Here is a 26,460-nt window from a genome sequence, read left to right as displayed (position 1 = left end):
TCCTATGGTGAAAACTACTTCTTGTGGCACCTTGGATAAGTACCATGATGAAAACCTGGCAAACAGGCATCATGTGTAATTCATCCATCATCCATCTATCCCCTCTTCTCTCTTTGATCTTGACAATGTTGAGCTATCTTTGCATATTGGCTATCTTATCCACCAGATTTTCTATTGTGATCTCCCATTCACTCATAGCCTCTGTCTTGAGCTTTATTCTTATTGCTCTATCCCATCGCTATCCTATCTAGTTGACCCCTTGGTCTTGATCATAATAAATGAAACATGGTTCTCATAGGTCTCTTGACATGTCTACTCTTTTGGACTACACGCTTTCATGCTATCTCTCTCATTGGCTTCACTGCTTATCTTTCATGCTATCTTACTCATTAGCTTCCATCACTTATCTTAGATGCTATGGCACTTGTTGGCTTCACCGCTTATCCTACACGCTATCTTGCTCATTTCTTCCATTGCTTATCCAAAATATGCTTTATATGACTATTTCACCTCTTTCCCTAGCTTGGGTACTCTTGAGGAGTCAGTCCTTGGGGATCACTTTCACTTGCTTCATACTCTTTTTTCATCCATCTTTGCTTATCCACTGGCTTGTTTCTCCATCATGTCCTATACCTTGCTAGACATTAGGAGAAAATGATGTGATCTTGCTCGAGAACTAGTAATCTCTAAAACTTTTTAAAAATTCCAAAAAAAATCATATATGATCCTGAAAAAAATTCTAAAAATCAGAAAATGTCTTGAAAAAATGATCATCTTAGTGAAAACCTAGCAATAGGTGCTATGATGTATCACCAAAAAAATCAAAAGTCAAAAAATACAAAAAATATGAAAAAAGTCCTGAAAAAATCTATCAAATGGTGAAAATCTGGAAACAGGTGCTACTTGAGACCCTTGCACCTCTGTCTATCAGTCTCAATCACCTATTTTGCTACACATTTCTTAGCTTGGAATTGTTTCTTGTCCTCGTCTTGGGGGCACAACTGCTTAGCCTATTGAGGTATTCTTGTGCATTAGGGTTTCTTGGACAACTCACAAAATGGTGTTTCTCAACACCCCCACCCACTTTGACATCAAGTGTTTTTCAACACTTTACAGATAGTTTACCTACGATCTCCGATGTCGTGATATTTCTCACTATCAGAATCAAGTCTTGAAGAAATGGCCAAGTGACTTACACACATGCACTTTAACACTTAAACGACTGAGCTATGCTGACATTTATCTACTTTGTGTGCTGTCTATGATGATTTCTTTGCCATGTATTCCCTCCCTAATAGTCTTTCAAGGATGTCATTGACTAGAAGACTGGGGGCATGGGACATATTTTCTTGATTTCTGCTTGTGGGTATACTTTTGTTTGTCTATAGTGTTGTAAGCATTCATGGTTGTCCTATTCAACACTTTGACTTATAAATGTATCATCCTTGATTGTTTTGCAAGACCGCACTCAGGGTTTATCCTGGCGCTTATGCCTTGATACAGGTGTAATCTTGCTAAATTAAACTTAGGGAATCTAATCGTGTAGTTATCTTGACTTACATGTCTCTGATGCTTAGATTGGATTTCCACATACCTATCTAATATCGATCATATTCATATCCTCATAGTTATACTAGTGATGGTTGTATGATCTCATGATGTCCCTAATAAATGCTCAATGATGAAATTAAGAGTCTAAATGTTATGCACTTCTTGCTGGTAAACCACTTTGCATATTAGCTTGCATTTTAGGTTCATTTTCTAGCTTAGTCTTGCATTCTTGCATATGGGGAGAGCTCTCTTTCTTCATCTTTTTGTGGACATATTAGCTAACTCCTTTCATATATTTCTTTACTTTCTTCTTGTTCATGTCTTTTCACCTTCTTAATCTTTCGCTTCATCTCTTTTCTATCTTATCATCACATTATATAAAGTTTTGACCTCTTAAATAATTTTGGCGTCCTAGATTCATTTTCGGGATCGAAATCAAAATCTGAGTTCATCTTAATGGTCAAAATCACATTTAAAATTTTACCTTCTTCTGAGCAGTTAGCTGACCGTTTGAGGTCTAATCTTCGAATCATCACTGGGGCATCTTCATTTCTTCGTGTCTTCATCATTTCTATGCTTCATATCTACTTCTATTCACCTTTTCTCATCTAAATCCTCTTTCTACTCGATTTGACCTAATTTTTATGATTTATCTTTCGCGGTCAACTTTGGTCAAATTGGGGCATTTTATCAGTTTCTTATAGTCATTCTTGGGTTCTAATCATCTATCTGTCATCTTGGACATTGCTATATCTCAATTTTCTCATGTCCAACCAGTTTTTGCATCCCCTTACCTCATTTCAATTTCGATCCCGAGGGGGCAGAAATACTCTATTGCTGATTGTTACAGCTATCTATTTCTTAGGAGCATTTGTTTGACCTTATCATTTGCTCTCGATCTATTCGCTTTGCTAGGTGTTAAAATTCTTTTTGGATCTTAAAATCATCTTCCTAATGTTCAGTACTACCGCTATCAGGCTGTGCATTTAGGACTTGCTATCTATTTCTGCATTTCATTCTTTGGAATCAGATATCTATATCTATCATTGCCTACTTGGCTTCGATTTTCTTTGACATAATGTGTTCCCAGATCGATCACGCATTAGTCAAAGAGGGGCAAATGTAATCACCTAAAAATGGTCATCTAGACTATTAGCCCCCTTCTCAGCATTTTGGCTAAATTAATTTAATCATTTACCTAGACCAAATTGCTAATAATCAATTTATTTGGTTGTAACCTATAGTTTGACTATGCTATCCTAAGTTCATTATTTGATTAAAAGAACATGTCCCCTTTTAATTAAATAAAAGACCCCATTCTTCTAACCCACTTAAAGTGCACACATAAAGTCTTTTTTCTATTTTGCAATTAAAAGAAAAGGCTTTGTGACTTTTGTCTTATATGACAAGTCAACTTATATTCTATTGGTTGATTTGTGTGTGCACATGGATCACTCCTCTTTTCAAATTCCATCGTTGATCATCCACCATCTTCATCTTGATCTCTACCGTCCATACATCTTTAAAAGGGAGAGAGCTTTCCCCCTCAATCAATCCTCATTTGAATATTGTTATGCTGCAGGTTTTCTAACAGGTTTCTTTGGAGCTTTGTGGAGAACTTCTATTTCTTGTCTACATTCTCTCATCCATGGCATCATGGCATTCTAGCTTAGCTTAGCTTTCATTTTTACATGTAGCTTAATCTCACATAGCTTAATATTTGGATTGTAACACTCTCATCCATACTTAGAATAGCTGCACTTTTCATATTCATTCTAGGTTAATCTTTAGTTGCATTGCATTCTTGAGGAACTCCTTGGGACATTTGCATTCTTGCATCTTGTCTTTGGAACCTCCCATTGCATGGTTTACTAGCAAGAAGAGTATCTCTAAGGCTCATTTGAGAGTATTCTTATTTTTGAAATATATTCTCTTGTACTCCATGGATAGGGAGCTCTAAGCCGGCATCTAAGCATTCCAAACTCATGGAATCGTTTGGATAGAAGGGTTTAGAGTGTGACACTTTTGAGTGTACAGATATACATTGGAAGATGATGTTTATCCATTGTTTTGAGAACCCAAAAGCTTTGAGAGTTTTGCAAAGAAATCTCCAGTCTACTTTGTTGTAAGATTTTTTGATGTCTAGTTTTAATAGCATGCATGCATCATTGTTTTTATTTGCGAAATGGATTGTTTCTTGAATGTAGAGATACCATCAAGGATGGATCTCCTTGGAACAAACCCTGTTTGTTCTTCTGATATGATTTTAGGTAGAAATCTTTTGAGACGGTTGGTTAAAGCTTTTGAGAATACTTTATAAATAGTATTACATAGAGCTATGGGTCTAAAGTCACTTGGTTCTTCACTTCTGCTTTTTTGGGGATAAGTGTTAGGAAGGTATGATTAATTTTTGATAAGAGGGATCATCCATTCCTGGAAGCTTCCAGAGCTTTCCATAAGTCTTCTCCTAGGATATCCCAACATTTTTGGAAGAAGAATGTTTGGAATCCATTAGGTCTAGGAGATTTATTTGGGTTAATATTGAATAAAGCCATTTTGACTTCTTGAAGAGAGAAGGGCTTATTTAAGATTCTATTGTCCTCTTTTGTAATTAGCTTGGAAATAGATTTAAGCATTTCCTCTTGTTCTATTCTATTCGAGGTATTGTAATTATTGAGGATTTCTTCAAAGTAGTCAATGAAGATTTCTGCTATTTTTTATGGGTTTTCTGTTTGCTCACCTTGTAGATTTTTTATTTTTATTATATTATTACATAACCTATTGTGTAATGTGTTGTTGTGGAAGAATTTCGTGTTGCGATCTCCTTCTGATAGCGACTTCTCTCTAGATTTTTGCTTCCAGTATATTTCTTCTTTTGCTAGTATCTCTTCTTGGTTTAGAAGGTACTCTTTTTCTAGTAGATAAGTTTCATTATTCATTCCTTTTATGATGATTTCTTTATTTTATTTAACTAATTTTTCTTTGATATCTATTTTTTCTTTAAAGATGTTTTTAAATTGTGTTTTATTCCATTTTAGAATCTTTTCTCTTTTATGCTTTTTAACTTTGAAACAAAACAAAACATTTTTGAACCTTGGAAACGTTCTTCCCACCACCATCCTTTTATTTGTTCCATAAATGTTTTGTCCATAAACCACATCTTTTCACACTTAAATGGATTCCTGCTTGGTTTGATATGCTCTTTAATTTCCATTTTAATGGGGAAGTGATCCAAACCTGACATTGGTAGTATTTTTTCATTGATCTCTTTATCCAAATTGTTAAGCTCTCCTTTTAAGAAGAATCTATCCAATCTTTCTAGGATATAACAAAAGCCTTTCCTTCTATTGTTTCAAGTGTATAAGCCATTTTTGGTAGGGATGTCTATTAGGGTGTTCTACTCGATCCATTCTCTGAAATCTTCCATAGCTCTGGTTACTGTACTTATCCCACCATATTTTTCCTCTTTTTGTAATATGACATTAAAGTCTCCTCCTATGATGATGATCTCATTTGGTTTTGTATTGATGAATGAACTAATTTCATTCCAAACTGCTAATTTCTCTGTTGATTAAGTAGGCCCATATAAATTTATTACAGTCATCTGTATGTTCGATTTTGTACTAATGAATTTTCTACCCATCCAGTTGGTGTGGGTAGATATATCTTCTATGTTGACTTTCTGAGTGTTCCATATGATTCTAAGTCCACCTGAGGCACCCTGTGATTGTTTGAACTCTGATTTCCATGTTCCTAGTTTCTAACTTAATTTAATACCTTCTTCTTTATTTAATTTAGTTTCTTGAATTAATATAATATCTGAATCAAACAGTGTGATATTACACTTTAATAAGTGTTTCTTGCTAGGGGCATTTAAGCCCCTAGCATTCCAAGTAGTGATTTTCATTGATCCTTGGGAAGGCTCTTCGCCTTCCCACCTTGTAGAATTTCAGATATCTTAGTTTGTTCCTTTACCTGTCTTGCAACCTCCCTCAATTCTTTTAGTGATTTTCTTCCTTGCTTCTGCTTGGGTTTTCCACAATTAGGTGTCTTTAGTCCTTCTTGATTTATTGATAGACCTATCTTCTCCAATTTTTGTTCTTTTATCACTTTTTCAGCTATATCTGAATCTTCTATTGTTTGATTGTCTCTTGTTAGTATTTCTTTGAGTATCATTTTATTTATTTGATAGTCTTCTACTTTTGAGTTTTATTCTTTTTCTTCTAATCTTAAATCTTTGATTTCTTTTCCTTTGTTAGGGTTGTTCCCTAAAACTTCTGAGTCATTCCATATTGCTTGCTCTTCATTTTGCAAATTTATTTGCTCCGTGATCGGGGTTGTTGTCCTTACTTTTGCTTCTAATTCTTTACCTTCTTTGATCAGGACAAACATGTCCTTACCATTGCTAGGAGTCTGCCAAAATTTGCACCTCTTCTTTTTTGCTTTATTCCTGATAGTAATATTGCTCCATTGAGCCAAATTTGTCGGTGGGATATTTAGTTCTTCCTCTGGTGTCTTCGATTTGTGGGCTTCTTTTTTATTACTATCTTGCTCTGATTCCTTTGCTTTATAATTCTCTTGTTCCATTTGTTTAATACCTAGTTTTTCAACTTGAACTTTTGATGATCCTTCTTCTAGAATTTTGATTTGGCTATTTCTGCTTTTTGATGTCTCTTATGTTTTTGGTGCTAACATCCTTTTGCCTTTGTGCTCTATGTGGATGACTTCTGCTAGTATGCTTTGGTCTATTAGATTGTTCTATAGTAATAGGATCTCATGTGATAGCATATTCATTTTTTTTTATATTGAGTTGCATTTCTTCTATTGTCTATTTTTCCATTTGGCAATCTTTGCATTTTTTGAATTTTTCTAGCAAGTGCTAATAGTTCATGTTTGAAATCCATTCATTTTCCTCCTTGCCTTCTCCTTCCAAGTTCCCTTGCTGATGCTCTTCTACTATCTCTGTATATCCCATAGTTTGGTTTTTAATCTTTTCTGATACTCTTTGACTGTCTCTGTTGTCCCTTTTTATTTGTTTTTCAGTCATGATTTTTCTCTTTTTCTTGTTTATTCCTTTCCTCATCTTTGGACTACCTTTTAAACTATTCTTGATATGCATATTGATGAAGTTTGGATCCTTATTTTTTCCTATTTCTCTTGAATATTCATTGAAATTTAATCTATATATCAATCTATTAGTTATGATTTTCCTAGTTACTTCATTGATTAGATCTATTTTCACCAAGAATCTAATTTTGTTGGTTTTAATTTTATTGGCTTCAATCCCTATAAGAGATCCTAGAGATTCACCTATTCTCTTAATGATATTATTCTCCATTAACTTCAGTGGTATGTCTGTACATTCAATCCATTTGATTGATTGTTTATTTTTATTATAATTTTTGTTAAAGTTTGGTTGCCATGTTGTGAAGTTAATGTGATGCCCCTTGTAGAAACAGATTGATAAACTTAAAATTTCATGTTTAGTCTTTGTGTTCAAACATTGTATAAACCAATGTTTGTCAGCATAGGGGGTTATGTTACTTACCTTTTTGCCCCATTTCTTGGCTAGATTGCATTCCAACTTACTTCTGAATTTTTTTGGACCATTATAGTGCGCATAAATGCCCTTCTTGGTGCATTCCATCCATCTAGCTTCACTGTGAGAATTGTTGATGATTATAATGTCATTATTCTTAATTTCGGCTAAATACCCTAGATTAGGGCTTCTTCCCTTGCTTAGATTAATTTCTTCTTGATTTTTCTTCTAGTGTAGGGGGGTGTATGCCCCCTTTTCTGTAGGGATTGGTTCCTTCCCTAAGTTATTTTTGAAGATACATGCTTGAGAGTCATATTCTCTAGTTCACACTTGTATACTGGTTGATGGAAGGCCTAGAGGTATATTGTTGGGCTCTAATATCGCTTTAGGCCAATCCAGTCGCTTTTTGTAGATAATCTTCCCCAAGCTAGGGATTTGGTCTTCCAAAATTGATTATTTCATTTTGGTAAAGAAATCTCTTTGATTCTACAATCTTAATGCTATGTCATCTTTTTTTACTTTGTGGTGACGATTGCCATTTTTGCCTTTTCTTATTTTGAATGATATGCCATCCCTCCTCAGTTTTGTTATGCTGAATTTCTTGGATGACTGCATTTCATTCCACATGAAGCCGGATTAGGTTTTCAAAGCTATTTGTATTGGGTTTGTAGGATCGATGATTTTTTTGATTAGAAGAGAGGGCTTCAAATTGGTTTCTTGTTTGCAGTAAGCCGATATCATTCTTTTGATGCCGATTTGCCTAATGGAGAGGGGCAAATTTGTTCCTAAGATTTTGTTTGAATGAGAATTCCTTCGAGGGATTCGCTAATTTTTCCATTTTACAGAGTAGATTATTATTATTATTTTAGAATATTATTGAACACTCTGTGAAGTAGGGTAGTTGATGCTACAAGATCTAGAAAAAAAATTGTATCATTTTCATGCTCTAATAATTGGGCATTCATACTCCCATTTTTGGAAAGGCCAAGAGGGCTTTCCCAAAGTTTGGAAGGGGCTCAACATTTATATATATTTGCCTCAATGGCAAGGAGACTTTTATCCCTCAAACCATTGTATTTCCAATAGCAAAGAATTCAAAATTTGGCGTCTCTATATAAATGGGAAGCAAATTCAGTTAGCTTCTATTTTTAGTGGTCAAAGCAAAATCTAAAAGCCATAGGCATACACTCATGGTGTTACTGGGATTTATTTTCTTCCATTTCCATGTGTAGACAAAGAAAGGATGGCCAATAGTGTGACTCACTCATCATTTCATAGTTTCTTCTTCATCTATGCTTACATGCACTAATAAATAGTGCAATAAATGATGACTTGTTAAGTTTTCAAATATAGTTAGTTGTGCCCTTTTAGCTATCACCTAATTGGAGAGGATATTATGGGATTGAAACTCTGAAATGCTCTATTATTATTTTTTCGGCGTAAGACAATCGAAAAATCTGAACAAAATGGTCAGTGTTTTCCAAGGAGTGAAGCCTATCAGCTTAATAATTATCTTGTGTGAGAATGTATCTCACAGACGTCTGTCACCATTGATTACAAAGTAAATGTGGGTGTGTCATATATTTGCTCACGGTTTCCAACATTCTATTTTAAATAATAATAATTTTGTCTTATCCTCTGTAAGCTACTCCTCAGTTCGATTCTAGCTAATGCTCGAGATGGAAAAAAATGCAACATGTATTCACTAAAAGAAGGGCAAATGAGTTTTGTGGTTTCTTCCCTACCTAGGAGCCATCAAGGCCCTTCAAGATGATTAGTCTAAGATCTATCTAATAGATATTTGAAGGGCAACTCCCACAACTACAACCAGAAACATGACTCAGATTGTTGCAAATTAGGGGGAAAATCCAATATAAATGCTCACCTGACATCTCCCACAGTTGAAAAATCCACTGTCACTCCGCCCTTGCCTTTGGTTACTGTGTCTTGCCCTCCAATGCGGTAGCTCGCCTCAACCACCACCAACACACTCGCTAAATAGCCAAATATTTGCACCGGCTAGCTAGTGCCTGTTGTCATGGATATGCATGTGCATCCATGCCCCCATTGCATCTTCCTATTAGAGTTACATCACCAATGTCATATCCGTACTAGCCGTAGAAATGATTTTGTATGTGTACTAATTACAGAAACAAGCCGGCTGCGAATTTATGATTTTTCTTTTCATATGAACATTGGAGACTATGACATTTGCAATTTTTTCTAATACGCAAGGATTTGCAATTTTAAAATTAGAGAATCAAATAAATAAAAGAATTTGATTTATTTTTTAAAATTATAATTTAGTTTAATTTAAGATTTAGGTCAATCTACATTAAATTGTTTTACAACTTTAATCAATTTGGTTTTATAATAAAAAAGAAAAATAGTAATAAAATTTAATCATTCCAAATAAATATTTTATAGTATAGTTATTTTTAATTACGTTTTTAATAGATATTAAAAATATAATATTTATAATTACTATATATTATTAAATATTTATTATTATCTAAAAGTTTTATTAAATACTTATGATTGATATTATATCTTATTTTAAATAGTTTAGATTGATAATTATACAATTTAGTAATATTTAATTTATTAACAAAATATTTTAAAAATAGAATATTTAAAAAAATTATATACCACTAAAATAAAATAAAATAATATTATAATATATCAAAACGTAATTTTTAAATACGAAAATAAAAAATATAATTTATATTTAACTTTAATAGGATAACAATATTTCATATTTATTATAATGTGGCAAGTACTTAGCTACTATTATATATTATATATTAATATTTATTATATTTATTTTAACGAGTACTTAGCTACTATGTGGCACTTGTTAAACATTTGCTAATAAAAGTTTCACAATTTGGAAGTCTTTTCTTTTGGAATTGAATTTAATGATTAGATTAATGGATTCAAAAGTTAAGAAAGATTTTATCTTATTTAAGTTATTATTTTTTAAAGCTAATTTTATTTTTAAATTGAATTAATGAAAAATACAGTTCAAGGTATATAAAAATGACTCATTAAAGAACAAAAAATAAAAAGAATATTAAAGCAATTAGATTCTTCAAAGTAAAAGAAACAAAGAATTCTTAAATGGATTTCCTAAAATTGTCAACTCAAAGAAATGTGACTCTATTTGATTAAACTATATATATATATATATATATATATATATATATATATATATATATATATATAATTCAAAAGAAATTGTTGATCATAATTTAGATTAAAAAAGTAATGAGTCACAACATGATGAGTCAAACTTTCAAAACAAATAAATTCTAAATCCTAAATTTATGTTGTCTTCACTCTATTAAAGAGAATTTAGTGCTCAAGAGTCAATATGCAAATTATAATATATTACAATATTATCCAAAAATGTGTTGATCATGCTCTTCTATATAAATATCATCAATATTTGATTATCCAAAGAGATGTTGGTCATGATCCTCCATATAAATATCATCAACATCTGCAAATAAATCGAGTTAGTTACCATCTCCACTTTGCATTGTGTCTCTTATTGCTATTGTTTGGTTAAGATCAAGTCAAAAGGGTAATGCATGGTCTTGGTTGTTGTATTTATCATTTAAAACTAAAATAGCATTCACATTTAAAGAATCAAAACATAACTTATGCATTAAAGGCACAAAAATTGTGAAAATAGATCTCATTATTTTATTACCAGTTGTAACTTGCATTGCATCGATTGTTGTTGTCATCTTGGGTAAGAAATCTTCTTGAGTTTTTTGTCCACCATCTAGCACTACAACAATATTGCATATTCAATACATCGAAACATATAAAATCAATATACAAGAAAAAGAATCAAAACTTAATTAAATTACTATTTTGTAAAGTCATTACCATTTCTAGCTTGGATTGCATTTTCATGAAATAAACTCACTCTAATTTCATCGTTTTAATCAACCAATGGAGTAACATCATCTGTAATTTAATAAAATTAGTTTAGTTAGTTTCAAAGAAATATAATAATCATTTAAGATAATTATCATATATAACTTGTATTTCACCTATAATCATTTGGTTCAAATCGATGGAGACAGGTAATTGACATCGTCGAATGCTTTCTTGGTAATTCAAACCTACAAATGACATGTTTATCATATATAGAAAATATTTATTGTTATATAAATTACTAAAATACTTTTGAATAAATGTAGTTACCTTTATGTGTGATAACATCTCTTTCATGTATTGTTATGCCCAGTTGATTAATGACCTCTTTCCTTTGCTTTCTAGATCCTATAGAGGGGAAGTTTGATGTGCCTTGGCTCTTTCACTTGAGTTTTGAGTTATGACATTATACTTTTGATGAGTAAAATAACATTTGAAATTTTTACTTGGACTGAAACCATGGTGATATTCATCTCATAGATGTTTTTTCTAAGTTGGGAATTGTTTAGAATTTGGAAGATGAAGAAAAAGTTGCATACATGTCTTTTTTAAATCTCCCAACACATTGACTAAACATTATTTGTTCATATTCTATGGCTAGTAAATTTTGAAGCAATGAAGATATGTAGTCAATTGAATCTAGAAATTCATTGTTGGAAGTATTAGATGATTTCCAATTATCTGTAATAGGAATAAAAATGACTAAGTTAAAAATTAGTTTAAAGATTCTAATTCTTCATTATAAAGTGATAGTTTTGAAATTTACCTGTACTCTGAGCTTTGGTAATGACAACTCCAAGCACATCTTGATCTTCTAGATTCATACAACCATCTATAATTGAAGTAATAATTAGTTTTTTTTTTTTACATGAAATAATTAAATCATTGGTTGTAAAGATATTGACATTACCAATGATAACATTTTCGTGACAATAACTCTCTCTAACCTCATCACTTTCATCACCCAATCTAGTAAAATCATCTATAATTAAATTAAATTAATTTAGTCAATTGAATCTAGAAAGTCATCATTAGAAGTATTAGATGATTTTCGGCCATCTATAATAGAAATAATAATGACTAAGTTTTAAAATATTATTAGAATTCTAATACTTCATTATAAAATGATGGTTTTGAAAATTACCATTGCTTTGAACTTTGGCAATGACAACCTCAGGCACATCTTGATCTTCTAGATGCATGCAACCATCTATAATTGAAATAATAATTAGTTAATATTTAGAAACATAAAATTATTTAATACTTAATTGTAAGAATATTAACATTACCAATGATACCATTTTCATGACAAGCAACCCCTCTAACTTCATCACTTGCATCAACCAATGTAGTAACATCATTTGCAATTTAATTAAATTAATTTAGTTAGTTTGGAAAAAGAAATCATTCGAAATAACTAATAAAATTAAATCACAAATAAAACTTACCACAAACTTGATCTTGTTGGTCCATTTTTTTTTTTCTATTTAAGAGATTTAAAACTTTCAACACATGTTTGCACGTTTTTCCTCATTTTGCCCACTAATAATCACAAACATTTAAATTTTGATCAAATTTCCTAATGAGGTACCATTTTGTTGGATCAGTTTGACTTCTTGCCTTATATGCATTAGGAAGAAGATGATGAGGATAGCAATTTGTATCAACTATTGCTTCTGATCTCTCTAAAGCAATTATATAATGTCTTTCCTTTTTGAAGTTAGTCAAGAACCTAAATAACTGAAGATATTTTTTATTTTTTATAGTATGGCTCTACCCTATGGAGAAGTGTATGAATTAGCCAATCCATTCTCCTTGTACATTTCTTAGAAAGATCACTTAAATAATGATTCTTAATGTGAAAATGGTATGACCATATAGTTGCATTAGTTTCTTGGTTTGCATGAGAGAAACTTAGAAAATGTTTTGCCCACATCTCTACAACAAAAAAAAAATGATATCTTAGATTACACTATAAACAAGTTATAAAAGATGTAAATGAAAATCAAACATAATGTTATTTTGATTGACTTTCCATTGCGTCTTTGATTTTGACACCAAGTTTTCTAAAAATACTCAATAAACTTCTTCTCTTCTTTAAACACCTCTATGATTTTTTTAATCAAATGAGTGACAATGTCTACATTGTCACTCATTCCATACATTATTTCACCCAATCTTTCAAATATTTTTGTTCCAACATCCCTATTACTCACAAACCTAGATTATAATAATTCTATTAGGATATGATGTTTAAGGATATGATATTTTCTATGCTTTATTTGAATCTTGACTTACCTATACACATTCTTCAACCATGCTCTATGTACATGCCAGATACATAAACTCGATAATTAAAGGTTGATCTGCAATTTACATTATAAAATTCGATAATAACAAGTGCATTATCAAAAAAGTGAATTTTAAATGAAAAATAATTCTTATTTGAAAGTAACATTTTTTTTTTTTTGGTAAATGGAATAGAAAACCATTACACTATTGAAAATATAAAGTACAATTGATAAACTTGATTGCTTCAATCTCAATAGTGGCATCATCTATCATGAATACATTGACGTGCCAATCTTCTTTATATGCTTTCCCTCTTTTGTAAACCTCTATTATCCATTCATATATATCCTCAATTTTGTTTCTTGAGGATATGGCCCCTGCAATAGGTACACCGACTTCTTATTCATCAAATACAAGCAATGTATACAACTCATACTGCACATGCATAAATTAGTGATACATTATTATTTTTAGGATAAATTAGATAGAAAATTTAATTTAGGTCCATAAATAAAATTAGCATCATTCTACTTACATTATACTTATTTGTTGAGAATGTGGAGTCTATTGCAATGATTGAGTTGTGTGAATGTTTCACCATCATTTCTCGCATCCATGGTGTTTGAATACTTATAATAAATGGAATGTTTTCCACATTGTCTGGTGTTTTATAATAGAAGAAGTTGTCTTTCTCCTCAAGTTGCCACAAACATACACTTTTTGAATCATCTTCATTTTTTTGTGAACGCACTCTTTTCCATGCATTTAACACATCCTTTCTCAACAAACACGTGCCTCTCTTATTCATCAACTCTTTCAAACCAAAATATATGTGGTGTTGTTAACATATAGTATCAATCCCCACTCCCATAAGTAATAGGGATTTTGTGTATGATTTGCACTCATTTGACAACCTTGGTGCAAAACTACACCTTGGAACATTAGATGGGTCATCCTTTCCAAGACAAAATTCACCACTTGCATATTGATGGATATACTCATTATATGTAATGATAGCAACATCTTGTCTTCCATACATAACCCTAACAAGAAAGTGGTCTTGACAACCCCTTGAAAGTTTTCTTTTTTTTAACATTCTTGTTTTCATCTAGATTTCTATCATCTTGAGGCCCAAATGCACAATGATAACTATTTATACATGTACAAAAAAAAACATTAATTGATATTATTAAAAAAAAGGTGGAGTAATTAATTTATTAAAACTAGACAAACCTTGAATACATCTTTGTGGCATGGTCAAAAGGTTCTTCCATAATATGCTCCTAGTATTTTTTGTATAAAAGTTGTTTCTATGTCATCTAATAAACCTTCACCCTTCATAAAGTGAGGGAGTCTTTCAAGAGGGATAACAACACACAAGCCTATTTTTTGGTTATTGTCATTGCCAATAGATGTCCATTCAAGTTCATAACTTGAAAAATGATTTACTTGATTAGGTATGTCTTGCACGTCTAGCTTGATAAGTGATTCCCATTTATTCTTTCTACCCATCCTAAATAATATGAATATTGTTAGAGGGCCTAGATGTGTTATTTAAATACATAATTTTTTTTATAGAGATGTCATTATATCTATATATTGATATCCACATAAATATATTTTTGCATTTATCAAAATAATATAAACACCATTGTCAAGCATATCATATATAAAAAATAAACCATTCTAGGTATGGGCCCACTCGGTGAAGTTAATACATATGTTAGACACACTTCAAAAAATTAACTACATGTTCCATTCTTCAAATTATGAAGCTAATATGATTTGTAAAATAGAATGGCATATCCTACAATGGTTTTCTAAACCTATCAATAGTTATGAAAAAATGACAAGATCAAAACATGATACCAAAATGGATGGTGATCAAACCTATATCTTGAGTTAAGTTAATGAAGACTTAATTTAAAATAGATGTTTATGAAGATAGTCTATATTTGATGATGGATATGTATGCGGATGTTATGATGGTGTATGTAAATATCCAACCTAAGAAATGGATGTCTATGAAGATGTTTTATCACAATTTGGATATCATGATAGTATCCTCAATATAAGAGATACATATTTATGATGAAATGGAAAAACAAAAGATGACAACAATATGAATGTATAATATCAATTTTTTTGAAGATTTGATCAAGGTAGGTATGAATCTATAGGAAATGCAAACCTATCTAGATTTAAGTGAAACCTAAGACTTGATGTATAATGGATGCATATGAAGATGGTGTGATGATAAATGAATCTATAACCTATGACATGTATGTGTTTAAAGATGTTATGTGACTGAGTACTATGAGTTGGTGGTGTAAATCTAAGATATAAATGTTTATACTAGTGTAAACCTAGCTTGTAGATAGAAGAATAACTGTCATTGTATATTTGTGGAATAAAAAGAAGAGACACAATTAAAAACATATAATTGAAAGGATGAAGTCACCATTTTCCTTCAAGTAGGGAGGCTATAATTTTTTTTGATTGGTAAACGATCGAAGCCATGTGTTATATTGAATAAATTAAAATTGAATTTATAGAATTCTCCATTCAAACGAGCACTGGTATGAAAGAACAAAGCAAGAAAACCTCTAGTCTTGCACTAGACCGAATAACTATATTATACAATTTAAAAGGGGCATACCCCAGTTTATATGAAACTTCATACATGTTTATACAAAATTTGATGAAGAAATTAATAAATAAAATAATTCCTTTGAAAAGGGAACATAAAACTAAAGAGAGGCAAGGTTCCGCACAAAATTCAGCAAGGATCCTGCCATGAAGAATTGATCCACCAACCATCTGCATGATATAATACAACTATCTTCTAATATGGGATTAGTACCAAATCAATGTGATCATAAAAAATGGGAGGAGTAAAAAGACCAATCAACATATTGAGAGACTCTTCATACAATAAGAATCCTAGATTGTACCAATGGAGTTAATCAAAAGAGTTTTATAATATGCTTTATGTGACTCTTTATCTAGAATCTCATCCCATTACCTATTCAGTTTACAGTTTATACTTATAGTGGATTAGATTTTCAAGGTCCTTATCTAGTTTGAATGAATAGATCAATCAAGGTTATATTAACTAAATTCAATAATTTTAGATGTTCATTGATTCTATTTATTCTTATCATATACTTATGAGTTTAAGAGGAGAAGTTCGAACCAGTAGCCAACTTGATATCATTCATATTTCCTAACTAAGATTGTAAAATAATCAGTAGCAGGGAAATCGATAAACACCTTGCTCTACTTAAAGCTCTAATCTTAGTATTCTACTTAACTTAATTTTGTTCTACTAAATATATAAAGTCTTCTCCCTCCACTCCTTTATTTGTCAATTTATTAGCTTCTAAATTCCCTTCACGATAAATATGTTATATTCTAAGCTCCTCAAATTGGTCTATAAGATTAAGTACACTTTCTAGTTTATAATTTAATATCCAATTCCATGTTTGTCACTTTCTAATTACAGTTAGAATAATTTGTGAATCACCTTCAATAGTTAACTTATTAACATTTTTTTTAATGTTTAATTTCAATCCTTCTTTTAATGCTTCTAATTTAGCTATATTATTAGTTACATTACCTAATGGTTTAGCTCATTTTAATATCCAATCTTTGTTTTCTTATTTAATTATACAACCCAATCCTACTTTCCCAAGATTCCCTCTAGAAGCTCCATCAAAGTTTAATTTCTTCCATCCTATCGGAGGTGCAACCCATTTACATTCTTTCCTAGCTATGGTATCCTTTTTAGGATGAATTAAGGGAGGATTAATCAAATGTATCCATTTTTTCCTTATATTCTCATCCCATGCTGAGAATGTACCTTCCGCCTTGGGTGTGTTCTTGAGATGGCAATTCATAACTTCTGTGATGGCTGCCTCGATTTTATTGAAAAAAGTTATCTTACTAAGTTCTAAATTTTGAAATATTCCTCTATTTCTTTCCTTCCATATTTCCCACATAATGATTGCAGGTGTAATATTCCATAATTTCTCATAGACACTAATCCTATTCTTAACTGGCCAACCCTTAAGAAATCCCTCGATATCTTGAGGTATAGGGGATGTCCAATTCAATTTATTCTTAACCCAATACCAACAATCTTGCGCGAAGGGGCACTTAAACAAAATATGCTCCATATTTTTAGATTCATTTTTGCATAGTCTACATCTGGATGGTCCTTCAAATCCCATTTTAGAGAATCTATCAACTATAAGAATCTGATTCTAAATTGTCCCCCAAAGAAAGATACTAGCCTTAGGTAGGCATGCTGAATCCCAGCATAGATCCAAGGGTATATCAATATTATCCTATCTTTGTGAGTTAATCATAAGATCATATCCTAGCTTAACTTTTTATATTCCATCATTAGATTCTCCTCATATGAGTTTATCTGCTTGATTATTGTGATTCATAGATCTACCCTTAAGGATATTTTCAAGGATAGTTTTTTCTATACTTGAAATATTAATATTATCCAAAGATTTCCATACCCAAGTCTTAGTCTCATCAATTCTGATAAGTGTTTTGGCATCTAAAACCTTGGGTCTACAAATATTAGTAATGACATTGATGTTGTTTCAATATATTCTAGAATTAATAATCGGGGGTTGATCATCCCATGAATCATCCCAGAATAATGCCTCATTACCTCTACCTAAATCCCAAGTAAGATATTTGTTGACCAAAGGTCTACACTTCATCATAAAATTCTAATTTTCTGAACCACTTGGTGGATTTCTGATTCTAAAGAGAGGAAGGATCTAAGGGCCTGTTTGGCAAGGAGAATACAAGTGGAATAGGCATATGTATATTCTTAAAATTTTGAATTCTTTGTTTGGATGCACCAAATCAGAGTTGGAATAGGAATAAAATTGGAATACATATTCCAATTTTGGCCCAAAAATGAGCATTTGGTATTCCACCTAAATAGGTGGAATTGGAATACGTATTCCTATTCCAATTTTTTTAATTGTAAAAAACATAAATTTTTCGAGTCCGTGAATTCCACATCAAATTCTAGGTGAACAAAACAAGAATAGGAATATGTAACCCAATTTTCTATTCGAGAATAAGTATTCCAGAATAGGTATTCCTATTCCCATTTTTATATTTCCACAACCAAACGGGCCCTAACGGATTAAGATATTTATTATAAAGTATTTTTGTCCATTTAAAAAAAAATCTTTTTCCTTGTATAAACGCCATACTAGCTTTGCTTCTAATGCCTCATTTTGCCAACTGAGATTTTTTATGCCCAATCCTCCTTTATTCTTAGGACGGCATATCTCATCCCATTTTATTAGTGCTTGTTTCTTTTTCTCTTCTGTTCCACTCCAAAAAAAATTTCTAAGTTTTCCTTCCAATTTTTTATTAACATTATTCGGTAGTAGAAGGCAAGGTAGAAAATAAGTAGGAATAGCTGATAGAATAGATTTAATTTTTGTTACTCTCCCAACTTTAGTTAACCATTTTCCTTTCCATGATTTTGTTTGATTTTCTACTCTTTCTAAAATATTGTCCCAACTTTTTTTACTTCTAACTCCCTTTTCTAAGTATATCCCTAAATATTTGCATGGAAAATTACTCTTTTGTATCTCATATAATTGCATATATATTCCTCCATGTTCCTTGGTGTGTTTAAAAAGAATTTTTTTGATTTTTCTTCATTAACCTTTTGTCCCGATGCTACTGAATAATCCAATATAATTTTTTTTAAAAGCTTTGATTTCTTCCTTCGTACTACTTCCTGGAAGAATGGTATCATTAGCAAACTACTGATGGGTAATGTTTGGAACATTCTCACTGACAGTAATTCCTTTAATTAATCCTATAACTTGTGCCTTTTGAATAACTCTACCAAATGCTTTTGTCATAATTATAAAAAGAAAAGGTGACATAGGGTCTCCTTGTCGGATACCCCTTGAAATCTTGAAGAAATCTTCAAGAGTACCATTAATAAGTAGGGAGATTTTTGGAGTAGATATACAGTTAAAAATTTAAATTTATCCATTATTTGGAAAATCCAAACTTTTCTAGGCATTTACATAAAAACCTCCAATCTACTATGTCATATGCTTTTTGTATATCTAACTTCATAAACATACAAGCTTCTTTGTTTTTAACTACTGAATGTATAGTTTCCTGAATGATGGATATTCCATCGAGTATTGACCTACCGGGTACAAACCTAGTTTGTTCTTCTACGATAATTTTTGGAAGCAAAGTTTTTATCCTATTTGCTACTACTTTAGAATAAATTTGATATATTGTACTACATAAAGCTATGGGGCAAAAATCTGAGGGTGACTCTGTTGCAACTTTTTTTGGTATTAATGCTAAAAAGGTATGATTATTTCAGTTAAGATTGATCCTCCATTTCAAGCTGCCTCTATTGCTTTCTGTAATTCTTCCCCTAAAGTTTCCCAATATTTTGGGAAGAAAAAAGCTTGAAAACCATTAGGCTTTGCAGATTTATTTGGGCTAAGCTTAAAAAGAGCTAATTTGATTTCTTCTTTTGTAAAAGGTTTATTGAGCCCCATGTTGTCAAATTCTATGATAACTTTAGGTATATTATTAAGCATTATTTTTTATTTGATTAAATTGGATGAGTCATAATTGTTTAATAGATTCTCATAGTATGTGATGAAGGTTTGAGCAATTTATACTGGATTATCAATAGTACTACCATTATTATCTTTAATTTGAGTATTAGTTTTAAGAGCTTTGTTGTGTATTGTACTGTCATGAAAGAATTTTGTGTTTCTCTCTCCTTCTGCTAACCATTTTTTTCCCTTGACTTTTGTCTCCAAAATTCTTCTTCTTTTGCTAAAATGTCTTCTTGTGTGATTAATAGTTCTTCTCCTTTAACGATTTTTTCATTGTCCATACCATTTTTAATGATTTCATTATTTAATTTTTTAAGATCTTCTTCATTATTCAGTTTGACTTAGAATATATTATTGAAATGTGTTTTATTCCATTTTTGTATGTTTTCTTTGAGCATTTTAAGTTTTGATACAAAACAATACATCTTTGATCTTATAAACTTGCCTTCATCCCACCATTGTTTAATGTTCTCCATGAATGTTTTATCTAAGAACCACATCTTTCACATTTGAAAGGATTCCTATTAGGTTTTTAAGGTTTTGTTAACTCAATTTTGATAGGATAAAGATTTGATCCTGTAATAGGCTGAATGGAGGCCATGATTGTGAAATCCAATTCTACTAGTTCTCCTTTGAAAAAGAATATGTCCAATTTTTCTGCCATATAACTAAAATATTTTCTTTTATTATTCCATGTGAATACTCCGTTACTGGTTGGTATTTCTATCAATTCATTAACTCTGACCCATTCTCTGAATTCTATTATGTTTCTTGTTAAAATTTGAGAACCTCCAAATTTTTCTTTGGGGTCAAATATGGCATTGAAGTCACCACCTATGATCATGTTTGTCCCAGGATATAACTCCATAGAGGCAAATATATTGAATCCCAAACTTTCTATTTGTTTGAAGTTTGTATTGGACCATAAACATTAATTAGAATGAATTGTAGATTATGCTTATTACTTGAAACTGTACTCCCCATCTAGTTGCTATTTGATATTATAATTTTAACGTTTACTGTCTTGGTATTCCAAATGATTCCCATTCCACCTGATGCTCCATCTGATTCCTTCATTTTTGCATTCCATCTACCTAGTCTTTTTCTTAGTTTTTCCCCTTCTTCTTTGTTAAGATTAGTTTCTTGTATCATAATTATATCTGATTCAAAGAGTGTTAGGTTACATTTTAATTCTCTTTGTTTACTAGGAGCATCTAGGCCCCCAGTATTATGTTATGGTCCTCATTGCTCTTTGGGAAGAAACTTCCCCTTCCCAGAGTTAAGAACCTCAAATATCTTTTTTGGCTCCTTGGCTTGACCATCTACTTCTCTTAATTCCTTAAGTGATTTTCTTCCTCTTTTTAATTTTGATTTACCACATTTTGGAGTTCTAAATCTTTCCTGGTTGATTGAAATACCCAAATTATCTATACTTATATGGTTATTATTTTCTTTTTTAGTTCCTTCTTTATCTTCTTCCTCATTTATTAAATCTTCTAATATCTATTATGATATTTCATTTTCTTCTACATCTATATATGTATCTTTTTTTAAATTTTCCTTTTCTGATGTTTTCAAGGTCTTTTTTAGTACCCCAAATTCCTCCCAGTTCAGTGACACTTCAATAAGTTCAGTCTCTGTGATAGAATCTTCCTAATTATACATTTTAGACTCCTTTAAGAAAGCTTCAACTTCTGGAGGGATACTATATTCTTCTATTTTATCCTTCACATCTGTAGATTTACTTCCACAGATATCTTTCCCATATATTGGTGTTTGCCCAAAATTTATAACTTTTCTTTTTTGACTTTTTTCTAATTGTTATATTACTCCATTGTTCTGAATCTACTACTAGAATTATATATTCTTCTTCATGATCTTTTGTATACTCTATCGGCTTTAAACTTTCTTCTTCTGTGTTTACCTTTGTCAAGTTTGCTTGTTGGTTCATATCCTTATTAATCATCATATCTTCACCATCCCAATGCATCTGACTGGTGTCTTCCTCAAAATAGTTTATATTTGATCTATTTACCATCCTATTGTCCATATTGATCCCTATTTATGTCTTAGTATTATAACTCTCCTTCTCTTTTCTTTGATCTATAAGTTGTTGTCTTACCTCATGTTCTTGATGAAATTGTTCTCCTAAGCTTGATCTTCAATGTTCGCCTGTAATAATTTAATTTCATGTGTCATTTAATAATATTCTTTAATGTTTCTTTCTGTTTCTTTCAAATTATCATTCTCCTTGTGACAAATATTACATTCTTTCAATGCTTCTACTGTTGTCATTTCCTTGTGTATACCTTCAATTCTCTATTCTGGTACTTCTAGACATTCTAGTTGACTTTGTTCTTTACTCTTTTTTACTATAGGTGTATTTTCTATTTGTGTGCTTTGCTTAAAGTTTTTCCTTTCATCTAATTTTTCTATCTTCTTATTTTTGTCCTTATTAATTGCCTTAATCTTATGTTCCCTCTTCTTTATTCTAATATTTTTGAAGGATTCCTCTATGGTTGAAATATTATGATCAATTTCTAGATTTGTTTTAATAATGCTCTTAATTTCCCCTTCATATTTCTTAAATTCAATCTCATAAATGAATCTATTTGTTATAATCTTTTTTCTTCTAATCATTTTTTGATTAGGTTCCTCATCTATTCTAAATTTAACATTACTGGTTTTGTCATACTCGAAGTCTACCTATAAGTTTACCAATTGATTTACCTATTTTGAATAATGTATAAAAAAGTTTAATTTCTACTAGAAGATTATTACATTCATACCAAGTTGGTATCATATTCTCTTTTTCATCATTCCAATTAGGGATCCAAGTTTGAAATTTAACTACGTACCCTTTATAATAGCATTTTGATATAGAAAGTATTTTATTTCTACTTTCTTTATTTTCGAAATGAAGATAAATTGATGATTTTGAAGAAATGCTAATACTTACCTGTTGTTTGCAGATCTTCTCTAATTTCTTTGTCAATTTTGATAAATGCTTGTGTGGTCCACTCTAGTGAACATATACTCCTAGCTTTGAACATTCCTTCCACTTTTCTTCTATGAACCTGTCACTAATGAATAATATATCAGAAAAATTATAGCAATTAGTTCCCTTTACCTTGTCTGGTGGCGGAGTTGTCATACTGCTTTTTTGTGTTGGTAGCTTTGCATTATCTGAATTACCCTTCTCCCTTTTATGTGGTGGTATATAGATTCTCTAATTTTTCTTAGAAACCCTAATTACTTTTTTTGAGTCTACTTGCTATTGTTTCTGCCCTATCAAAACACAGTTAACTTCTGAAATTTTGGCAGGTTTATGTATTGCTTGCTTACAATTTTTGTCCACTTTTGTTGGAAAAGTAACTTATTTTGCCATTTGTTTTTCTTCCTCTACATATTTGATAATTTGGGTAAACTATTTCTGATGATATTTATTTTCCTCCATCATTAGCCTCTTTTTTAGTTGCAATGCATTTCTTCTTCGATTCCTATTTGAAATTACAACTTGCCACCCATTGCTATTTTTGCATGGATCTTTATTTAACTTTTATCATCTTCCTACCCCTGGCTTCATGTTGTTTAACTAGGGCACTAAATGTGTTCGACTTTGAATGATTATTGTTTAAAGCTTCAAATCTATTGCTGATCAGAATATAGGGGATTGCCTATTTTCCTTTCAACTTGTCTCCTTGTTGCTTATATTTTGACTAGGAAAAATCCAAACCCTTATTAAGATTTAATTTATTTGCCATCGATTGTTGATGTTGGTATTGTCCAAAAAAGGAATTATTTACAAATCTGGAAAATACTAATTAATTCGCTTGCTTCGCTAGTTCTGTAATTCTCGTTATTTTTTAGAGCATAACATTTTTGAATGCAGAGATGATGAAGATGGCAACCCCTAACGAGTAGCTTGAAACTGCAGCAACCCAAAGTCAATTTTTTCGATGGACTTATCTTCCCTTTTGCCTCTGCAAATTTTTGTATCCAAAGTTAGACCTTTTCGTCGAGGTTTTGAACCTCACAAGTTCCTTCCAATCCACGATCAATAATACTACAGTAAATGCCTACAATGAGTGGCTCCTACTTTTGTTTCCTTTGAAGGAAAGAAAATACCAAGCTTATCCCTCATTCAAAAGTGTAAGAAGCTTGTTTCTTCTTTCAAAATTGTAAAAATCTCTGCACAGATCCCTCTCTTTCGTAGATTACAGGTGACAATGTTCTCATAGGTGGAAATTTGGCCGAAATTCTTTACAATTCCTCTGTCTTTTACGGCCGTAGGAAACTTTAAAGCCGAATTTGCATTGATCTGGTTCAAGTTTGAAACCATCAATGTTTTCATTCAATTCGCTGCCCTTCTTGAAGAGTGTTGACCTAATTTTGGAAAGAAAATTTAAAAATTCTAATTTTTAACTGGATAAGTATAGTTTATCAGAGACGATGATGAAAAGCGGTGGCTGAAGAATTGCAGATCATCTAATTGTAACCCGGATAAGTGTAGTTAAACAAAGATGTTGGTGGCAAGTCACGACTGTGTTTCAGCTGCAACGAGGCACTTTTACCCTTCACTATATTTCATGAGCCACCAGAGGTTATGTTGCAACAAATTGAAAGCACCCTCTGCTAAATTCAGCACAAACAATAGAAATGTGGGTAGAATTAGCATTAACTATTAAATATTAATGATATTGAAGCTTGATCATTTCTTCCCAATGAAAAATGGCAAATAACAATGCGAAATGTAGAAAAACTCAGAAACATTTCGATAACATTAAAATTCGCTGACCTAGCATTGCGATCGGCAGGGATAACAACCAAAATCGGGGGAAGAAAGACAACTAGTAGGAAAAATCCTACATCATGGTAAAACCTTCCAGTGATTTGGCCAAAAACGTAAACTTCGCTGCAAGAAAAGCCAATGGCTCTACCTTGAAGCGGGAACCCCATGCAACCAAGAACAACTTTGATGCATTAGTCTGGGAGCATGAAGAGCGAATTAAAAGTATAACACAGAGATTTCTAGATAATCCATGTCAAAATTCTCCATGCCCTAACCCTCGTTCCATCGACCCTCTATCAGATGTAAGACGAAACACGGTGAGCAATTGCAAAAACTTCTGCAAGGCAAAGAAGACAAAATTTCAAAAAGATTCCAAATTAAAAAAAACAAATATAAAACCTATTTAATAATTATGTAAATTCCTACCATGGACCCAATAGATGTATACCCTTCATTAGATTTTTACATTTTCAAGCTAACACCTTTATAAAATATACTAAATAATAATATCTAAATATTAAATTATAATATTTTTGGTAATATTAATATTAATAATCAACTAAATACAATTTAAAGATTGAAGAAAAAACCTACTTGAATTATGGTGTCCAATATGAAGAAACAACTTTGTTTGATCACATTTGACTTGCAAATGGCTTCAAGATGCCTACACATATTAAAAAATATAATTGATTAGTGATTTAATTTATTTTAACATTTTCTTGTACATAATCTTGTAAGAATTTGATATTCATGTAACCTAAGTTTAATTATCTCTTAGTTCTACCAGAACTAGAAATGTGAACATGCAAGTCAAAAATAATAACATTCATCACTAATATATATATATATATATATGACATTAAAATTTAAGACTTACATTTATTTCAAACATATATATAGCCCCTAGTACCACTTAAATTAATAACTTCAACAAATTTTCTCCAATAGTAATTGAGTACATAAATTATCTCATATATAACTATAAGTATGTAAATGTATTAAATTTTGACCCATATTAAATGATAAACTACATTAAGATGTGGTTTTTTCTATCACAATATTATTGATTTATGAAATATTTGATTTAATTATATTCAAACTTTTTGTATATTCTTATACATTAATCTTTTTTAATCATCCAATTAAATCAAATTAATAGTTTATTTTTCTACAATTTAATAAACATGCTATAACTAGTCACCCACGTTACTTAAAACTTACAAGCATATCCAAGAGAGATTCACTTGCAAAGGACTTAAAAATTAGGTCCTTAAGGATACTATCTCACTTAATTACAAAATAAAAATGATTACAATTATCTAAAAACAAGTGTCTATATTATTAAGTTTAATAATTAAAGAAGTTTTTTACTAACCACTTATATTCTTCTTTTTTAGTTCTACCACAATACTTTCTTTTCATTATTTCAATTCTAACAAATTTTAAAAAATCTTTCAATTAATTTTTTTTGTTAATTATTATATATTTTTCTAAATTATTATTTAAATACTATTAAAATATTAATATAATTAAAAATAAAAATTTACTAGAATTAGTTTAAATTTTTGCTCAATAATGAGGAATAGATCAACAAGTACTTTGTACCATTTTTAAGATAGGTAAAAAAATTCTATACAATATCAATTTTTACATTAGATTTTGAAAATTGTTTTAAGATAAAGAAAATG

General features: G+C 30.9%; 1 long non-coding RNA gene across 1 annotated transcript; it reads right to left on the bottom strand.

The window, feature by feature from the left end:
• Positions 1-23,790: 23,790 nt before the first annotated feature.
• LOC149578328 (uncharacterized) lies at positions 23,791-25,070 on the bottom strand. Its single transcript, XR_016356105.1, has 2 exons — positions 24,776-25,070; positions 23,791-24,609 (listed from the first exon to the last, which is right to left on the bottom strand). It is a non-coding gene; the product is annotated as an uncharacterized LOC149578328 (long non-coding RNA).
• Between the last annotated feature and the right edge of the window lie 1,390 nt (positions 25,071-26,460).

This window comes from Cupressus sempervirens, chromosome 1, assembly GCF_028749045.1.
Source record: "Cupressus sempervirens isolate cs-2001-9-10 chromosome 1, ASM2874904v1, whole genome shotgun sequence".
NCBI classification, from domain to species: Eukaryota; Viridiplantae; Streptophyta; class Pinopsida; order Cupressales; family Cupressaceae; genus Cupressus; species Cupressus sempervirens.
Note: the sequence above shows the minus strand (reverse complement) of the source record. Positions and strands in the feature narration are given on the sequence as shown.